The sequence below is a fragment of the Podarcis cretensis genome (genome assembly GCF_951804945.1).
Source record: "Podarcis cretensis genome assembly, chromosome: 3".
NCBI classification, from domain to species: Eukaryota; Metazoa; Chordata; class Lepidosauria; order Squamata; family Lacertidae; genus Podarcis; species Podarcis cretensis.
In genome coordinates, this window is record NC_137172.1 from 8,983,164 (window position 1) to 9,003,872 (window position 20,709).

Genomic DNA, 20,709 nt, shown 5'->3' on the forward strand with positions numbered 1-20,709 from the left:
TACCTCGATTTTAAAGGAAGGTGGTGGAAAGGACCATGGTGGGGCAGCTGCAGGCATTCTAGGAAGACACAGATTATTTGCATTCATTCTGTTATAAGAATTTTAAGGTCATATATATATAAAAAAATGTTCATAACTGTATATGTAAACCACATGTCTGAAACCCCACAGAACAAATTGACCTCAAATATTTCTCTGCAAGGTCAAAGTGGGAAACCTCCCCATTGTCTCTTTCCTCACAAATCCTGTCTTAAGGGCACATTCAAGATATGAACAGGATGTGAGCCTGTGACCTGTGACCTAGATTCAGGAATTAAGTAGTTATAATAACAAAAGAGTGGCCAAACAACCCAGATAATGCAATTGGGTAACTTGCCAGACAGGAGATAAACAACACACTCAGATTTCTGTTGTAGACCGCCTTTTCTGTGACGTAGATATGATGTATCTGGGGGGTGGGTCTCGGGCTACACCCCTTCTGTGATGTATGTATGATGTTTCTGGTGGTGGTCTTGAACTCCAGGACGGGCAATTTAAAATGTCTATATAAGGGCTTGCACGCATGGCTCTGGGTCGTCCTCCTCTCTCCTGCGTGTGGGGGAACACCCTGTTGCAACAGTTAATAAAGTTCAGGCTTACTAGCTGCTTTGCTTCTCAATATTCTCTGTTATTTTCTCCAGCCAATAGAGAACCTACAAAAAGGGCTCTATATGGGCTCTTGGGCACACCATTAGGGAAAAAGAGCAGTTTTTTTCTTATAACAATTCCAATCTGGGTCCAAGCCTGGCCATGAAACTGAGTCGTCCCTGGTTGCCCTGGTGGATGACCTCTGCAGTCATTGGGGGGGGGACACCCTTGCTCCTGGTTAATCCACGACTGAATTATTATTATCTTGAGACAGCTAGCAACTGGGGTGGGGGGGGGGAGAGAGAGACTGATCCTGGCAAGAAACTAATCCTGGCGTCGTGCTTATATGCCTTTGAGAATTGCAGCTTCATCTGCAGAAATCTGGAGGTGATGCAACATCTCCTGCTGTTGTCTGAGGATCAAGATGCTGTTAAAAGGCCCAGGAGCAGGGACCAATGAAAAGAGCTAGCAGCCTCTAGCTCTCACTTTGTCTCAAAACCCTCAGTTCTTTGAAGTGTGACAGTGACCTTTTTTAAAAGAAGAAGAAGAAGAAGCTGTCAAAGGTGACTCAGTGAGATAATAGTTAGAAGATGGACATGCAAGTCCCTTCTTGGGATGACATTATCACACACACACACACTACACACTTTTTTTTTTTTTTTTTTGCTTGTTTTAATCCAGCAAGTAACAAGAAACCACAGCCTGTGGCTTTGCTCTTTAGAGATGTGCAGCTGAAAGGCAAGAGCGAGAAAAGATTTGGCATTGCACAAGATGCAGTGCCAAAGAAGCCCATGTCACAGTGGTCCTCTTGGCTTCCATCATGGGATTGAGTAGCTGGACCATAAAGAAGGCTGATCGCCGAAGAATTGATGCTTTTGAATTCTGGTGCTGGAGGAGACTCTTGAGAGTCCCATGGACTGCAAGAAGATCAAATGCATCCATTCTGAAGGAAATCAGCCCTGAGTGCTCCCTGGAAGGACAGATCCTGAAGCTGAGGCTCCAATACTTTGGCCACCTCGTGAGAAGAGAAGACTCCCTGGAAAAGACCCTGATGTTGGGAAAGATGGAGGGCACAAGGAGAAGGGGACGACAGAGGATGCGATGGTTGGACAGTGTTCTCGAAGCTACTACTGCGGGAGGCAGTGGAAGACAGAAGTGCCTGGTGTGCTCTGGTCCATGGGGTCACGAAGAGTCGGACACGACTAAACAACAACTATATAATTATAACATAATAGTATAGTATAGTATAGTATAATATAATATAATATAATATAATATAATATAATATAATATAATATAATAATATAATAAAATAAATACAGTGGTATCTCGGGTTACATACGCTTCAGGTTATATACTCCGCTAACCCAGAAATCATGCTTCAGGTTAAGAACGTTGCTTCAGAATGAGAACAGAAATTATGCTCCGGCGGTGCGGCAGCAGCGGGAGGCCCCATTAGCTAAAGTGGTGCTTCAGGTTAAGAACAGTTTCAGGTTAAGTACGGACCTCCGGAACGAATTAAGTACTTAACCTGAGGTACCACTATAATATAATATAATATAATATAATATAATATAATATAATATAATATAATATAATATAATTAAATTAAATTAAATTAAATTAAATTAAATTACTGGGACTTTTGATGACTGGTTTTCAAATATGCTTTATAAACTTTATAAATAATGAGGATGAAGCTTTTAGAGATTTCAGAGCCTTGTCTTCATTTAATCCTTATAACAACCCTGCAAGTCAGATCAGTCTAATTGTCCTCATACTGTAAATCGAGAGCTGAAGCTAAGAGATAATTGTTTTCCAGAAACCACCTACAAAGGCCAGATTCAGTCCGGGAATTCCACATTTATAGCTCTGCCTCTTATCAGCTACCATCACTTAGTGTTCCCAGTTTACAGATGAGGAACTGAAAAGGTAGAGGCTTGCCAAAATATACACAAAGCCAATTTAACTGCCGTAGCTTCTCTCAAAGGCTGTGCCCACAAGAAGGTGTTTAGTGTGTATTTGGGTCACTATTTCTGTGTGCTTGTTTGTGTTTCTCCGCCCGCACATAAGCACTTAAAAATTTGTTTCTCCCAAATCTGTCTTGATGTTTCCTATTCACATTCATGGGGAGATGATATGCACTGATTTTATGTGCTGTTGCTCCCTCCACTCAGTTTAGTACAGGCATCCCCAAACTCAGCCCTCCAGCTGTTTTGGAACTACAATTCCCATCATCCCTGACCACTGGTCCTGTTAGCTAGGGATGATGGGAGTTGTAGTCCCAAAACAACTGGAGGGTTGAGTTTGGGAATGCCTGGTTTAGTACTTCTGGAAACTTGAGGTCTGTTGTGAACATGCAAGCAGGTATTTGTTTTTATGCATTGCATGGAGAAAGTGGATGGAGAGAAGTTTTTTCCTCTCTCTCTCTCATAACACTAGAAGCAGAATGCTGCAAAATTCAGAACATGATATAATGGTGAGAATAGCATACAAAAACGCATTACATGGAGTGGTTTACAATAATCCAAATGGGATGAAACCAAGGAGGCGTGTGACAAAATGACCCCTCTTCCAATTACTAACCATCAATTCACCAACACTGCTCTTAGCATATTCTTAATATTCCTCAGTACTGCTGTTTGGCAGTATTGAGAGTATTGGCAGTAAGGAGGAGCTGCTTATGAGGGGAGATAAGGCTGAGAGCATCCCATGTGTCTTATCCTCTCTGAGGTGGTCTGAGGTGAAAATGTAGTCCGAAGCAAACACACTGTTGCTGGTAATAATCCTGAGGTAAAAGAAGGAAGGGAGGAAGGGAGGAAGGAAGGAAGGAAGGGAGGGAGGGAGGGAGGGAGGGAGGAAGGAAGGAAGGAAGGAAGGAAAAATGGGCCTGATAGCTCCCAGTGATGCGCAGCTTTAGGAAATCAATATACAAGTTTGGAATAGATATAAAACATTACTAGAATGCAAAACCCCATGGTGGCTTTCACCATTGGAGGCCTTTGCAGTAAAAAAGAAAAACATGGGAAGTGATGGGGCGACATATAAATACTTGTTGATGGAAGTGGACGATAAATTAAAGTTAAAGTCATTTGAAGAGTTGAGAGGAACGTTAACTGATTGGTTGCAATATCACCAACTGCAAGATTTGTTTAGAGAAGACAATAAAAGAAATGGGTTTGGAAGCATAAAATCAAAAATAGAGACAGAATTGTTGAGCAGTAAAAGGAAGACACTGTCAAAAATGTGTAAGTTATTACTAGAGAGGCACACAAAAGATGAAGAGGTAAAGAGTGTTATGATTAAATGGGCCCAGGCTTTGGGACATAATATTGATTTTGAAAGGTGGGAAAAATTGTGGACAAAAAAAATAAATTAAATTTAAAAATTTATTGCAACTTCCAGTCTGGTTGCTGTTACCAATAGCATCATCCAATCTTTGTACAAAGTGTTTTGCGTATTTTCCAAAAAGAATGAAAGCAAGGCTGAACCTGGGTCAGGAGGGATAATTTGCTGGTCGATAGAGGAGATTTCTTTGGGAATCTTGACCCAGAAGTCATGTATAATCAGGCAGTGCCACCACAAGTGATAGATAGTACCCTTCCCAAGTGATAGATAGTACCCTTCTATCTATAGTACCCTTCTACTATCTATCCCAAGTGATAGATAGTACCCTTCCCTTGCAACCTTGGCACCACGTGGCCAGTAGTGTACTGTTATACCGATGCCGTTTGGCAGGGGTGTAATACTGCCTGTATATTAACTTCAAAGCTATTCCTCTGTTCCTAGAGGAGGCACTCCTGAGGGGAGACTTGGATCATATCAAATTCCACCCATCTTCTGCAATCACGTGACCAATAGCTTTCCCCCAGACTTGACTGATGCATGCCAGTGCACTCCAAGATTCTGAGGCAAGTAACTGATATAAAATCAATATTATTGAAAAAAACATTGAAATCACTCAGTTGTGTGCGTGTGTGTCTGTGTATCTGTGTGTTTGGTTTTAAGTCCTGGGAACAGTGTACCTGATTATTTTTCCTAAACATGTGCAGATTGGCCTTGAACAGAAGCTTGGCATGTCAATACATGGGTGTTATGTACTGGGTTGAATAGGATCCAAACTGCAGCAGTCTGATTGGCCCTAGAACAATAGGATCCAAAAGGCAGCAGCCTGATTGGTCCTAGAACAATAGGATTCAGAATGCAGCAGTCTGATTGGTCCTAGAACAATGCAGCAGTATGATTGGTTGGCAGGAACTACCCAATCATGCTCCAGATAGAAGTGAATCCACAACCTGATTGGCTTACAGTAGAATTCCAGAATTAGCCAATCATGTGCAGCCCATTGTGTAAATAATGTATATAAAGCAGATACCTTGAGGGGACTTTCATTCATTCCTCCTCACCACTATGAGCTGAATAAAGAGCATGAAATCACTTTGCGACTCTGAGTATATTTCACTGGCGACGAAGGTGGGATCCCGCTGAGCTGACTGCCACACACAGCACCGCAGCACCGCCACCTGCCGCATCGCTGCCTCGCACCGTGTATCCAGGCTTCAGCTCCGGGACACAAGGAACTCAGAATGGCAACCAACAGCAGCTTTTCGCCATTCAACCCAGCATCTGGAGACTGGGAAGCATACGCCTCCCGTTTCACCTTCCTCCTAGAAGCCAAAGGGGTCACCGATGAAGAAGACGCCAAGAAGAGGGCAATATTCTTCAGCGTCTGCGGAGAGGAGACGTTTGAAATCGCCCGGGCTCTCCTTGTGCCTGAAGACGTCGCTACTGTTCCATACAAAACAATAATGGAACAGCTGAAGGGGCACTTTTCGCCGCAGCCCTCAGTGGTGGCTCGTCGAAATGCCTTCTACGCAAAGCGGCAAGCCCCTGGGGAAACCATAACTGGGTTTGTGACCTCTCTCCGCCAAGCCGCCCGGTTCTGCAACTTCTCAGAGCTGGAGAACATGCTTCGTGACCGCCTCGTCGGTGGCCTGAGGGATGAGAAGCTGCAACGACGCCTCTACGCTAAGAAGGACCTAACGTTCCAGGTCGCTCTGGAGGAGGCCCTGGCAACGGAAGCTGCCGAGAGGTCAACGCAAGAGGCACGGCCGAGCCAGCCATCCCAACCGAGGGTCCACCATGAAGACCTCACCGACGACTCAGGATCCAACAGGGAGGAGGTGCACCGAGTACAGCAGCGCACTCAAGCAGCCCACATACCACAGCTGCCTCGACGAGAAGGAGGGAACTGCGCAAGCTGCGGAGAAAGTCACGAGAGGAGGACCTGCCGTTTCCGCAACGCAGAGTGCAGGCAGTGCAGAAAATCGGGACACATCGCCCGGGTGTGTCGGGCTCGGCCCACCCGACGCCAGGCATCAGATGACCAATCCAAGAGCCCCAGGTCCCGGGGCCCAACGCACCAAGGCAACTCGACTGAGCTCACGGACTTCCAGGTATACCAGTTGCCCCACCCCAACGTAGAGAAAATTTATGTTGACGTACAGATAGAGGGGGCCCCATGCCGCATGGAGCTTGACACGGGTTCAACTCTATCCATAATCTCGGCAAGGACCTTAAGGAAACTGTGTCCTACTGGGGGTCCCAAACTCAGGCCGGCCCCATTCACCCTCCGGGACTTCCAGAAACGTAAGGTCCCCACAATGGGGGCGGGGACCTTCAGGGTGCAATACCGAGGGCGGACGCGGCAACTGGAATTGCTGGTGGTCAAGGGCCCCTACATTAGCTTACTGGGATTGGCATGGTTTGGACCACTGGGGCTAGCCGTCACCGGGGTGAACCACACTAGCTTACAAGTGGACGTGGACGCCATATGCAAGGAATTTCCGGGGGTTTTTGATGGGAAATTGGGACAGTATACGGGCCCCCCAATTGCTCTACAGCTTGACCCCGCAGTACGACCGGTCAGGCTCAAGGCCCGCCGGGTCCCGTTCGCCCTGAAACCCCGTATAGACGAGGAATTGGACCGGCTTGTGGAGCAAGGAGTGCTGGAGCCGGTGCCTAATGCCCCCTGGGAAACCCCAATTGTCACACCCGTCAAGCCTAATGGTTCGGTCCGCATCTGCGCAGACTACAAATGTACCATAAACAAGGCCCTTACGGCCCATGCATACCCAGTGCCAGTGGTCAGCCATGTTCTTGCCACTCTGGCTGGGTCGAAATTTTTTGGCAAGCTGGACTTGGCCCAAGCATATCAACAGCTGCCAGTAGATGAGGCCACAGCAGAGGCACAGACGATTGTGACGCACAGAGGAGCATTCAGGGTAAAGCGGCTGCAATTTGGTATCAGCGTGGCACCAGGCATATTCCAGAATCTAATGGACTCTCTACTTAAAGGGATTCCTGGCGTCACCCCCTTCTTCGATGATGTGTTGATTGCCGGGCCCACACCAGAGGAGTTTGAGGACCGCCTCCGCACCGTTCTGCACCGTTTCCAGACGGCGGGTCTCAAGGTGAAGCGGGAAAAATGTCTACTAGGAGTGCCTCAGGTGGACTTTCTGGGATTTATGGTGGACGCAGAAGGGGTCCACCCGACTGGGGACAAGGTACGGGCCATTTGTGATGCCCCAGCGCCCAAGAACAAGACTGAACTTCAGGCCTTCTTGGGACTATTGAACTTTTACCATTCCTTCCTTCCCCACAAGGCGGCGGTAGCGGAGCCCCTACACAGACTCCTGGACAAGCGGGCCCCTTGGGTGTGGGGCCAGTGCCAGGAGGCCGCATTCCAGGCAGTCAAGGACTTGCTTGTCTCAAACTCGGTCTTGGCACACTTCGACGAGAGGCTGCCGGTGGTGCTAGCATGCGACGCCTCGCCCTATGGAATTGGCGCTGTCCTGGGACACCAACTCCCGGATGGAAGAGAGGTACCAGTGGCATACTTTTCCCAGACACTCAACGCAACCGAGCGGAACTACTCGCAAATCGACAAGGAGGGTCTGGCAATCGTGAAGGGAGTAAAAAAATTCCATGATTTCTTGTACGGGCGGCCCTTCACCGTGGTGACTGACCACAAGCCGTTGCTTGGCTTGTTTGCCCCTGAAAAGCAGACCCCCCAAGTGCTGTCTCCTCGCGTCCTCAGGTGGTCAATTTTCCTTGCCAGCTACCAGTATGCACTGATTCACCGTCCGGGGAAGGCGATGGGCCATGCGGACGCCCTCAGCAGGCTACCACTACCGGAAACAGGCCCCGACCCAGCACCTGCACAAGAGGTTATGAGCCTGGAGCTGCTTCCTGACCGCCCCATTCAGGCACAAGAAGTTGCACACCATTCCAAGAAAGATAGGGTCATCTCCCGGGTCCTGGACTGGGTGTGGAGGGGATGGCCCAGCAGCAGCCCCGGGCCAGAATTCGCCGGCTACACAACCCGCAAACATGAACTGTCGGCCCACAAGGGGTGCCTGTTATGGGGAAGCAGGGTCGTTGTTCCCCAGCCCCTCCGCAAAAGGGTCCTCACAGCCCTACACGAGACACACCCAGGGGTAGTAAGAATGAAGGCCCTTGCCAGGAGTTATGTGTGGTGGCCAGGGATCGACGGAGAGATAGAGGCCTGGGTCAAACACTGCCAGGCCTGCCAAGAATCCCGCCCAGATCCCCCAAGGGCCCCAGTCCAGTCCTGGGAGTCCGCCCGAGCACCATGGTCACGCCTGCATGTGGACTTCGCTGGCCCCTTTCAGGGGAAAACATTCTTCATAGTGGTGGACTCCTACACCAAATGGCTGGAAGTCGCACTGGTACCGTCCACTTCTACGTCCGCAGCCATCCGGGTACTACGCAGGCTGTTTGCAACCCACGGGCTCCCTGACACTCTCGTCTCAGACAACGGGACTGCATTTACGTCAGGAGAATTCCAAACCTTCACAACGCAGAACGCCATCCGCCACATCCGTTCGGCGCCATTCCACCCTGCCACCAATGGCCAAGCAGAACGCATGGTGCGGACCACCAAGGACACCCTTCGCCGTATGACACAAGGGGATTGGGAGTACCGCCTTGCCACATTCCTTCTAGCACAGCACAGCACCCCCAGCTCAACGACTGGCCGGAGCCCCGCTGAACTACTAATGGGTCGGCGCCTTGCAATCAGATTGGACCGCCTTCACCCCGATAGAGCTCAGGATGAGGCAGTGGTGGGGGAAGGCAAGAACCCCCGGACCTTCGAGGCTCAGGACCCAGTGTACGCAAAGAATTTTGGGGCAGGCCCAGCATGGGTACCCGCCACAGTCACCAGGGTCACTGGCCCCGTGTCGTATGAGGTGCTAACGGATGGGGGGCAATGCTGGCGCCGCCACTGCGACCAGATACGGCGACGATTCCCAGGAGAAAACCAGGAGGAGGAAAGGGCAGAGGAGTCCCAAGGGAACAGAGGGGCAGTGAGGCCCATAGAGCACGAGGGGCCAGCAGGAGAGGCAGAATCAGTAAATACAGAGAGGACCTGCGAGGCCGAAAGGACACCGGAACCAGAACCACGACTGAGTGAGCCGGTTGCGCCAGACCAAACAGCCCCATCACAGCCAGCATCCTTGGAACACGAGCCAGAACCTGAACCCCGGACCAGGGAACACCCCAGGCCACAACGCACACGTAGGCCGCCGGCGTACCTCGAGGACTATGAATGCGACCCCCCGGGCAGGACTGGAACTTAGAGGGGAGGGGTGTTATGTACTGGGTTGAATAGGATCCAAACTGCAGCAGTCTGATTGGCCCTAGAACAATAGGATCCAAAAGGCAGCAGCCTGATTGGTCCTAGAACAATAGGATTCAGAATGCAGCAGTCTGATTGGTCCTAGAACAATGCAGCAGTATGATTGGTTGGCAGGAACTACCCAATCATGCTCCAGATAGAAGTGAATCCACAACCTGATTGGCTTACAGTAGAATTCCAGAATTAGCCAATCATGTGCAGCCCATTGTGTAAATAATGTATATAAAGCAGATACCTTGAGGGGACTTTCATTCATTCCTCCTCACCACTATGAGCTGAATAAAGAGCATGAAATCACTTTGCGACTCTGAGTATATTTCAATGTCCATGTCATATATGATACAATCTCTCATAAGGACACCCAACAGAAAGGATGGGGAAACAACCCGTTATTAATGAAGCACAGGAAGTGATGAGGAGAGGGATATTTATAACAGCAAACAAGTTTGAGAAAATGGGAGAGTCCCAATCAGGTTCCTTGTTCCTCATAGCCCAAAAGCAGCAGAGCCTTAAACGAGATCAACCCGTGAGTTTATAGCTCAAAACATGGCTAAGTGTTACCTAGAAACAGAGAAAGCAGTCTTATAGCAGGCTATTTCATCATCTGCCCTCTACTGCATGACAGTGACACTCCAATGTCTAATGTACAGAGATCTTTCCCAGGCCAGCTTTGCTGCCTAAGAGCCTTTTAACTGGATAGGATAGGATGGATGGCGGCTAACAGATTGAGGTTGAATCCTGACAAGACAGAAGTACTGTTTTGGGGGGACAGGAGGCAGGCTGGTTTGGAGGACTCCCTGGTCCTGAATGGGGTAACTGTGCCCCTGAAGGACCAGGTGCGCAGCCTGGGAGTCATTTTGGACTCGCAGCTGTCCATGGAGGCGCAGGTCAATTCTGTGTCCAGGGCAGCTGTTTACCAGCTCCATCTGGCACGTAGGCTGAGACCCTATCTGCCCACAGACTGTCTCGCCAGAGTGGTGCATGCTCTGGTTATCTCTCGCTTGGACTACTGCAATGCACTCAATGTAGGGCTACCTTTGAAGGTGACCCGGAAGCTACAACTAATCCAGAATGCGGCAGCTAGACTGGTGACTGGGAGTGGCCGCCAAGACCACATAACACCAGTCTTGAAAGACCTACATTGGCTTCCAGTATGTTTCCGAGCACAATTCAAAGTGTTGGTGTTGACCTTTAAAGCACTAAACAGCCTCAGTCCAGTATACCTGAAGGAGCGTCTCCACCCCCATCATTCTACCAGGACACTGAGGTCCAGTGCCAAGGGCCTTCTGGAGGTTCCCTCACTGTGAGAAGCCAAGTTACAGGGAACCAGACAGAGGGCCTTCTCGGTAGTGGCACCCTCCCTGTAGAATGCCCTCTTACCAGATGTCAAAGAGTACAACAACTACCAGACTTTTAGAAGACATCTGAAGGCAGCCCTGTTTAGGGAAGCTTTTAATGTTTGATGTATTACGATATTTTAATATTTTCTTGGAAGCCGCCCAGAGTGGCTGGGGAAGCCCAGCCAGATGGGCGGGGTATAAATAATAAATTATTATTATTAGTATTCTACGAAACACATCCCCTTCATGGATCACTGCCTTGCTGTGGCAAAGGGGCTTGAATAACTCAGAGAAGCTATGAGCTATGCCGTGCAGGGCCACCCAAGATGGACAGGTCATAGTGGATAGTTTTGACCAAACGTGATCCACCTGGAGCAGGAACTGGCAAGCCACTCCAGTATCCCTGCCAAGAAAATCCCATGGACAAAGACAACAGGCATATAAAAGTTATGACGCTGGAAGATGAGCCCCTCAGGTCGGAAGGCGAACATGTGTTCTCCCAGTAAGCTATGGGTTACCCCATTATAAGGGAAACTTTTTTGCGAATTCCCCGCTGCACTTTAGCAGAAATGCTCAGAGTTCCAGGTTTTTCAGTGCAGTGCAGTATATTTATTGTGAGTTATATATATACAAATATATACAATAATCTCCAGGCTATAATACACGAGCAGTTCATACAGAGTACCTTGCTGCACCTTAAGGCAAATAGGAAGACCTTTCTATCTCTCTCTCTCTGACCACACTCTTCTACACCACCCCTTTACTGCTGGACAGCTTTCCCTTTTAAACCGATGACAGCCAATCAACTGACAGCACATTGCGGCCGAGCCTTTCTGACCCAGCACTTCCATAGAAAGTGGGTCAGCCAGTTGCATCCGCTAGCAGCCTCAAGCCTGCAGACTTACTATCTCACACAGCATTCTGCGAATCCTGACACACTTCTGGGCAAACCCACAGCAATCATTTAAAGCACATTCAATGCATATTTAAAGCACATGACTTTATTATTATTATTATTATTATTATTATTATTATTATTATTAAATATATATATACACCGCCCATCTGGCTGGGTTTCCCCAGCCACTCTGGGCGGCTCCCAACAGAATTAAAAGCACAATAACACATCAAACCTTGAAAGCTTCCCTAAACAGGGCTGCCTTCAGATGTCTTCTGAAAGTCAGATAGTTGTCTATTTCCTTGACATCTGATGGGAGGGTGTTCCACAGGGCGGGTGCCCTCTGCCTGGCTCCCTGTAACCTCACTTCGCACAGGGAGGGAACCGCCAGAAGGCCCTTGGAGCTGGACCCCAAGAGTCGTCATTTACCCCTCACAGAGCTACAATTCCCAGCAAGCTATGCTGTATAATTCCTTAACAAGCTAGGCTTCTCAGGATTCTTGGGGGGGGGGGGGGTAACTCATGAGATTGGAAAGTATGTTATATGTGCTTTATAATGAGGGTCTGTCCACTGTTTCCAATCCCAGACAAACAGCAGGGTGGAGACCTTGCAGGGGCCTTTCAGATAACAATCATTGTGTGTGCGACCCTGTTTATGTATACACAGTGCTTTTTTTCTTTAAAAAAAATGTTAAGGGGTACTCTCATTTTCCTACTCATATTGAAATTGTTGTTGTTTAGTCGTTTAGTCGTGTCCGACTCTTCATGACCCCATGGACCAGAGAACGCCAGGCACTCCTGTCCTCCACTGCCTCCTGCAGTTTGGTCAAACTCATGCTGGTAGCTTTGAGAACACTGTCCAACCATCTCGTCCTCTGTCATCCCCTTCTCCTTGTGCCCTCCATCTTTCCCAACATCAGGGTCTTCTCCAGGGAGTCTTCTCTTCTCATGAGGTGGCCAAAGTACTGGAGCCTCAGCTTCACAATCTGTCCTTCCAGTGAGCACTCAGGGCTGGTTTCCTTCAGAATGGAGAGGTTTGATCTTCTTGCAGTCCATGGGACTCTCACTGTCCCTCAATGAGGCCAAAATTAGATTCACAAAATGTTTAGGGTACCCCTGTGTCCCCCCAGAGAAAAAAAGCACTGTGTAATGTATTTTATTTAATGGAATTTGTAACTTAATCATCAGAACCTCTGAGCAGTTTACGTAGAATATGGAACATACTGATAAGATCATATATTGAAAGCAAGTTAACTTAAAAGAAAATCAAAATGAAAATAAAAGCAGCATTTTTCAAATAAAATATTTAATTTATTATCATTTATTATTAAAATAAAAAACCCTATATTAGAAAATAGTATTACATAGCTTTTTGAGCTTAAGTGGGGTGCATGGGGGGCGGGGGGGGGGGGCGAATGCCGAGACCCTTCAAACCCCTGGATTCAGCAAGTGTTAAGATATAACCAAGGATTCGAATTCCTGGAATAGCCAGGTTAGCTTCCTGGTGAGGAATAATTCCCTCAAAAAGACTTTGCAGGGTTTGTGTGTATGCGTAACTGCTTGGGGAGATGGCACGGAGTGGGGAAATGGTTGGTGGAAGAAGGGTTAGCTATGTCCTCCCTCACCTTGCTTTGGTAATCTCTCCCATCCAAAGTGGCTTTTGCTGTAGTAAGCCAGGGCTACTGTTCTGAGTGTCGGCACGAGCGTTGGGAGTAAGTACATAGGATTCTCAGATGGAGAAAAGGGCAAAAGAATATGGTCAATGAAATATACTCGGAGTCCTGTTGTAGCACCCTGCTTGTGGTTAACGCTTAGCTGGAATGAAATATTCAACGCAGCAATAGAGAAATTAAAATAATAATTTATTTGTCAGACAAATAAATATGAGGCACAGTGGTATATGGTTACCAAGCTCTGGCCTGGCCTCCTGCCATTCTGGCCAGCACTTATATTTCCTTAATCCAGCCCCCTTGCTCCTCCTGTGGCTGCCTCTGTCCAATCAGCCTGGTTGAAATTCCTATTGGCTGTTTGCTAGAACCAATCACAAAAGATACACCCATTTCCTCATGCCCTTTTTTGGGAAACAAAAAGCTATATATTCTTCTATCTATAAATGACAAATAAGTAGTAATATATCTTACATGTGTCTCAACAAGGAACCTTAATTACCAGCTCACCTCTTGCCCTCCTTGCCCTATTGCCCTCCAAAACAAATGGTTTAATCTTAAATTTTTATCTTAAACAGATGTCAAGGATCATCATTGAAAGATCTCCTTCCTTTGGAGGTCTCTAAACAAAAGCTTGACAAATGCTCTAATGATGTTTCCTGCTTAGCAAGGGGGGCTGGGCTGGTGGCTGATGGCCCCTGTGATCTCTTCCAACTATATGAAATAAGAATCTAGCATAAGGATTTAACATTTCTTAGCTTCTAATTCCTTTGCATAATTACATTTAAGCCAATATATTTAATACATAACATAAATAACCTTTTAAAAGGAAAAGAAATCTTAAAAGGATCTCAGTTTAAGAAAGAAACAACTTTAGAAAAAGACTTCCCAAAATACTCTCTGCCTTTCTGCCAGCCAGTTGCCTTTTTCACTGCTCTTGACCTTTGAACCTTAGGAAAATATGGCTCAAGTTTAATGGGAGGCACATGGTTTTATTTTACTATTTACCCACTCTTAATTATGTTTATCTCTGCCTTTTTTATCTTCTGTAATATGTAGGGTCAGTGTAACCTTGGCTGTCAGCCTGTAATTCCCTTTTTACGACTTTGAGAATTGTTTTCTGCTATAAATCAGGGGGCCCCCTTGTCTAGGAGAATAAACATCTTGCCAAGGTTCTTAGGCAGCTGCTCTTCTGCCTGGCATGAACATTTGAAAATCTTTAAGCTTTTTAAGATACAGGCCCTGATCAAAATATATAAGCTTTGATAAAAATGCAGGCTTATGATTAGATGCCTCATTGTAGTGATTTCATGCTCTTTATTGCAGCTTGTAAAACAGTGATTGAATTGCCCCCAAACCTCAGGCTTTTATATACAGTCATACCTCATGTTACATTTGCTTCATGTTATGTTCTTTCAGGTTATGTCCCGCGGTGACCTGGAAGTACCGGAAAGGGTTACTTCCAGGTTTTGCTGCTCGCGCATGTGGCAGAAGCACTACATCGCACGTTGCGCATGCGCACAAGCGCCAAATCGTGCCACGCACCTGCACAGATATGGCGCTTCAGGTTGTGCTCTTTTCATGTTGTGAACGGGCCTCTGGAATGGATCCCGTTCACAACCAGAGGTACCACTGTACATTAGTTACACAATGAGTCCCGTCTGACTGGTTGATTCTGCTTCCCTCCTGGAGCCTGATTGGTCTTTTCCTGCAAGCCAATCAGTTGTTGCATTCTAGGATCCTACCTGCTTAGTACCTAACAGTTAAGAAAGTCGAGGTTACTGCAGAGAGTGGCATCCCCATAGTGAGTTCCCGTTTTTCCACTTCAGTTCATTTCTCCATGTTTCTACATCAGTTTGCGATTAAAAAAAAATCCTTGTGAAAATCCATCAGCTTTAGGGATGATAAAGGTAAAGGTAAAGGTACCCCTGCCCGTACGGGCCAGTCTTGACAGACTCTGGGGTTGTGCGCCCATCTCACTCAAGAGGCCGGGGGCCAGCGCTGTCCGGAGACACTTCCGGGTCACGTGGCCAGCGTGACAAAGCTGCATCTGGCGAGCCAGCACAGCACACGGAAACGCCGTTTACCTTCCCACCAGTAAGCGGTCCCTATTTATCTACTTGCACCCGGGGGTGCTTTCGAACTGCTAGGTTGGCAGGCGCTGGCACCGAGCAGCGGGAGCGCACCCCACCGCGGGGATTTGAACCGCCGACCTTTCGATCGGCAAGCCCTAGTCGCTGAGGCTTTTACCCACAGCGCCACCCGCATCCCTTTTTAGGGATGATACCTCCTGATATACTCATTTTTGTAAGGAATATTGTCTAATACAGTCGTACCTCCCTCTGGATACGTAAACTTCGGGATGCGAATGCGGCAAACCCGGAAGTATTTTTCCGGGTTTCGCCGCACGCGCATGTGCAGAAGCGGTCTTCCAGTTGCAGATTCCCCTGGATGTGGCTGGACCTCCGGAACAGATCCCATTCACAACCGGAACTTTCACTGTATACCAATTCTTGTCAAGCAACTTCCCCCTCATATAAATTGCATATTTTCACTAGTACAGTGGTACCTCGGGTTAAGAACTTAATTTGTTCCAGAGGTCTGTACTTAACCTGAAACTGTTCTTAACCTGAAGCACCACTTTAGCTAATGGGGCCTCCTGCTGCTGCCACGCTGCCAGAGCACGATTTCTGTTCTCATCCTGAAGCAAAGTTCTTAACCCGAGGTACTATTTCTGGGTTAGCGGAGTCTGTAATCTGAAGCGTATGTAACCTGAGGTACCACTGTATATGCTAGTATACTAGTATACATATGCTTTACCCTAGCCAGGGCCGGCCCACCCATGAGGCAAGGTGAGGAGACTACCTCAGGCGCCAGGATCTACAGGAATGCATTGCCAGCTACCGCTGCTGTTACTGCGGTGACAAGTGATAGCTGAGGCATGCTACTTGGAGGCCAGAGCTACTTCATCTTCAGAAGCCCCCCACCACATGCCGTCTCCACCGCAGTCTGTTGGCAAATAGGAGGTGATGCTTGTCTCCTCCTGCCCTTGTTGCTGTGTGTTGGACCAATGACACACACTTGCTGACTGGGGGAGCAGATCAGGCAATGGCCAAGATGGTTACAAAGCCCTGTTTCTCTGTGGGTCCACTTTCACGAGGGGAAACAAGGCAGGGCCTGCTGTTTTTATTCCTGGAAGATACCCATTTTTCCCATTTTATAGTTGGTGTTTTATTGCATTTACCTTATCGTTGCTTGCTGCCTTGAGAGATGACAGCACACGCATACACACACAGCTGATTGCGATGACAAAAATAAATAAAACAGCAGCTGTGAGAGAAATGTCTCTTCCCAGTCTGACTGGCGGGTGCCACCGGGACTGAAATCTTAACCGTGGCCATACTATGACATTTTCAGATTTCTGCCAGTGACGTTTCATGTCATGTAGACTGTCCACCCCCACATTGCCAAAAGATCACTGTTGCTGTACTAGCTTTGATGTGGGCAGGTGGGTGGATGTGTTCAGCCTCACTTCAAGAGGCTTACATCGCAAGCAACCTCAAAAAGCAAAGAGGCAAGGGGCATGAAAAGGAGTCGGAAAGGGAGGCTCTGTGATGGCCGTGGTATTTCTGCCGTGAGGGGCAACAAACACTAGCCCTAAACTTAACCTAGCACCTGCATTCCAGGGCAACTGACAGAGACCCATTGACATGGTGGGGCCCACCATCGGCACTAGCAGCAGAGGCGGGTATTCATTATAATTTCCCACAATGCCCCTGGCATAGCATTGTGCTGGGGCATTGTGGGAAATTAAAATGGAGGATAAGGGGATTTTTACAGAGCACACCATCATAAAGTGAGACCTGCATGTAAATAAAATAATAATAATAATAATAATAATAATAATAATAATAATAAATTACAGTATTTTTCGCCACATAGGGCGCACTGGCCCATAGGACGCACCTAGTTTTTCTTTGGGGGGGGGAATAAAGAAAAAAAAAATATTTCCCCCCCCCCAGCCCCTAGAACAGGCAGCTCTCCGCAAGCCTTGGGAGACCGGCGCAACTTCCCGCTGGGCTCCCACGCCTTGCGGATATCTGCCTGAAGCCCAAACCAGGTCGGGAACAGCGGGATGGCGGCGCTCCGCCTCCCCGCTGTCCCCCGAGCTTGTGGGGCTGGCGGTGGGGAGTAGCGCACTTCTCCGCGCCGCCAGTCTCCAAACCAGGTCGGGGAACCGAAGCCCGGGGCGCGCCCCAGGCTTCGAGATGCAGGCTGCTATCCGCAAGCCTAGGGAGCCCGACGGGAACTCCCGTGGGCTCCCAAGGCTTGCGGAGAGCTTCCTGAAGCCTGGAGAGCAAGAGGGGTCGGTGCGCACCGACCCCTCTCGCTCTCCAGGCTTCAGCGAAAGCCTGCATTCTCCCTATAGGACGCACACACATTTCCCCTTCATTTTTGGAGGGGGAAAAGTGCGTCCTATAGGGTGAAAAATAAGGTTTTTATACCCCATGTCCTCACCTTCACCCCGCCCATCTGGCTGGGTTTCCCCAGCCACTCTGGGCGGCTTCCAACAAATTATTAAAATACAGTGGTCTGTTAAACATTAAAAGCTTCCCTACATTTCACCATAATGCGGAAGGCTGCAATCAGGAGCTAATTGCTGCCCAGGAGCTAACTGGCTACTACAAGGTCTCATCTGCTCTTCTTTTCTGGAGTTAAACCAGACTTGGACCAGGCAGGCCTTGAAGTAGGAGACCTGTCCTCTGTAAAGCAAGCCATCCTAGTTAATGAACACCTGAAATTGTTTTTTTTAAAGGTTTGCAATTCTTTTCATAGCTTCTCACCAGTTTTGTTTTCCAAATGAGAGAGATAGGTTGCCAATCCACTTGAGGAAGACTCTTGGATGAGGAAGGACTGGATAAATGTTTTTAGTTATGAGCTGTGATTTGGGCAGGGGTGGCAGTGGGAGGAGGATGGTGAAAGGAAACTTTGGCTGTGTACACACCGTAGATTTAAATTACACACATGCTGCTTGTTGTTGTTGTTGTTTAGTCGTTTAGTCGTGTCCGACTCTTTGCGACCCCCTGGACCAGAGCACGCCAGGCACTCCTGTCTTCCACTGCCTCTCACAGTTTGGTCAAACTCATGCTGGTAGCTTTGAGAACACTGTCCAGCCATCTCGTCCTCTGTCGTCCCCTTCTCCTTGTGCCCTCCATCTTTCCCAACATCAGGGTCTTTTCCAGGGAGTTTTCTCTTCTCATGAGGTGGCCAAAGTATTGGAGCCTCAGCTTCAGGATCTGTCCTTCCAGTGAGCACTCAGCGCTGATTTCCTTCAGAATGGAGAGGTTTGATCTTCTTGCAGTCCATGGGGCTCTCAAGAGTCTCCTCCAGCACCATAATTCAAAAGCATCAATTCTTCGGCGATCAGCCTTCTTTATGGTCCAGCTCTCACTTCCATACATCACTACTGGGAAAACCATGCACCCAGCTTATTAAAGGTATTGGGAATTGTAATATTGGAAGGGGCAAATGCCTCTGAATAGCTGTTGCTGAGACAGCTGAGGTGGATTCAGCTGCTGTTGCTCTTAGGCTGTGCTTCCAGGCTTGCTATGGACCTCTGGGTGGCCGCCAGGAGAACAGAATGCAACTGCAAATTGATTCCACGCCCTCTCCCCCACCAGTTTCTCTGCCTCTGCAGTAAAGCAATCCCATAATACTATCCTCGGTACAAAAGGAGTGATTGATTTCCATGGAGCTGCAGGGTGAGTGGGTAAATAAACCAGAACATATTTCAAGTCCCACCTTGCTCTCAAACTGCAGCCACAAAGTTCAGTTTTTATTCTTCCAGCAATAAATCTGATTCAGTACACAACTACTGCTGGGAAAATGCGAGCCCTGTAGAGATAGGAGCTCCTCCTCTTTCTCCTCCTCCTCTTCTTCAGTAAAGTTTATTATTATTATTTCATTTTATAAGGTATATAAAATAGAGAGAACAATTCTAACAGCTGGCCAGAATTAAAAGATGGAAAACAAAACTATATAATAGGCCTATAGAATCGGTAGCTGTGCGTGAGTTAAAAATAACAAAGTTTGCTGTATATGTCGTAAAGGAATGCCAAAGCTTATAAAAAGTGTTGGGCGCTTTCATTCTTCCCTGCTGAAAATGGCAGGATACAGATGAAATGAAAACCACAATTATAATTACAAGTGAAGGGTTATGCTCTTTCCTGCAAAGTGCTTTATTGCCACGTAGGTTGCTATGTAACTTGTGAGGAAATATGCAAGTTGGTATGCTTATTTGTACGTTTCCCGTCAAAACAAATCAACACAGAATCTTGGCTTCAGCACACTAGCTGTGGAAATGCCCTACCCGTTCATTAGGATTAGCAGTATTATAATTACAGTTGTGGCACACAGTATGAAGAGTACTTAAAGCCACGCATGACACAACTTTCATTTTCCCCAGCCTACATTTCTTTTCATTTGGTTATCTCTTGAAGTTCTCAACGCCATTTCTGGCAAGCAGAAATCAGTCTGGGCTCAATCCAAGCGTTGCTTGTTGAAACCTATATTTGGAGCACTCACTTTCAATAATCCACCTCCTCTAATAAAACAATCCTATTGTATGAAGATATTATCCTCCTGTGAACGGCCCGCCCTGTGACCTGTGAGTACAGGGTGTTATAAAAAATAAATTAATAATAATAATAACAATGGGGTTATTTCGTCTCTCATACCTTTCCATCTATTTTAGCAATGGGTCAGTCTATTAGCTCAATATTGTCTACTACGGCATTTCAGGAAGGGAGTTCCTCAAAGTCTTACCTGGAGATTAGGGACTGAACCTGGAACCGCCTGCAGACAAAGCTACAGCCGTCCAGCTTCCCATTTGTTCTTCCTCCAATCTTTAGATATACCCCTTCCCTTCCATGACATCACAGTGATGCGCCTTTTAGTGTATCATTAGGCCAGTGCCAGGTAATGGGGAAGGATAGATTATATCTTGTACCAGTCTTCCAAAGCACACACAGAAGAGGCAGAGAAACTATAAACTACCAACTGGGAAAAGCACTCCAGTTTAGAAGGGACGTGGGTGGCGCTGTGGGTTAAACCACAGAGCCTAGGACTTGCCGATCAGAAGGTCGGCAGTTCGAATCCCCCGATGGGGTGAGCTCCCGTTGCTCGATCCCTGCTCCTGCCAACCTAGCAGTTCAAAAGCACGTCAAAGTGCAAGTAGACAAATAGGTACCACTCCGGCGGGATGGTAAACGGTGTTTCCGTGCGCTGCTCTGGTTCGCCAGAAGCGGCTTAGTCATGCTGGTCACATGACCTGGAAGCTGCACGCCAGCTCCCTCGGCCAATAAAGCGAGATGAGCGCCGCAACCCCAGAGTCGGTCACGAGTGGACCTAATGGTCAGGGGTCCCTTTACCTTTACCTTTACTCCAGTTTAGCTT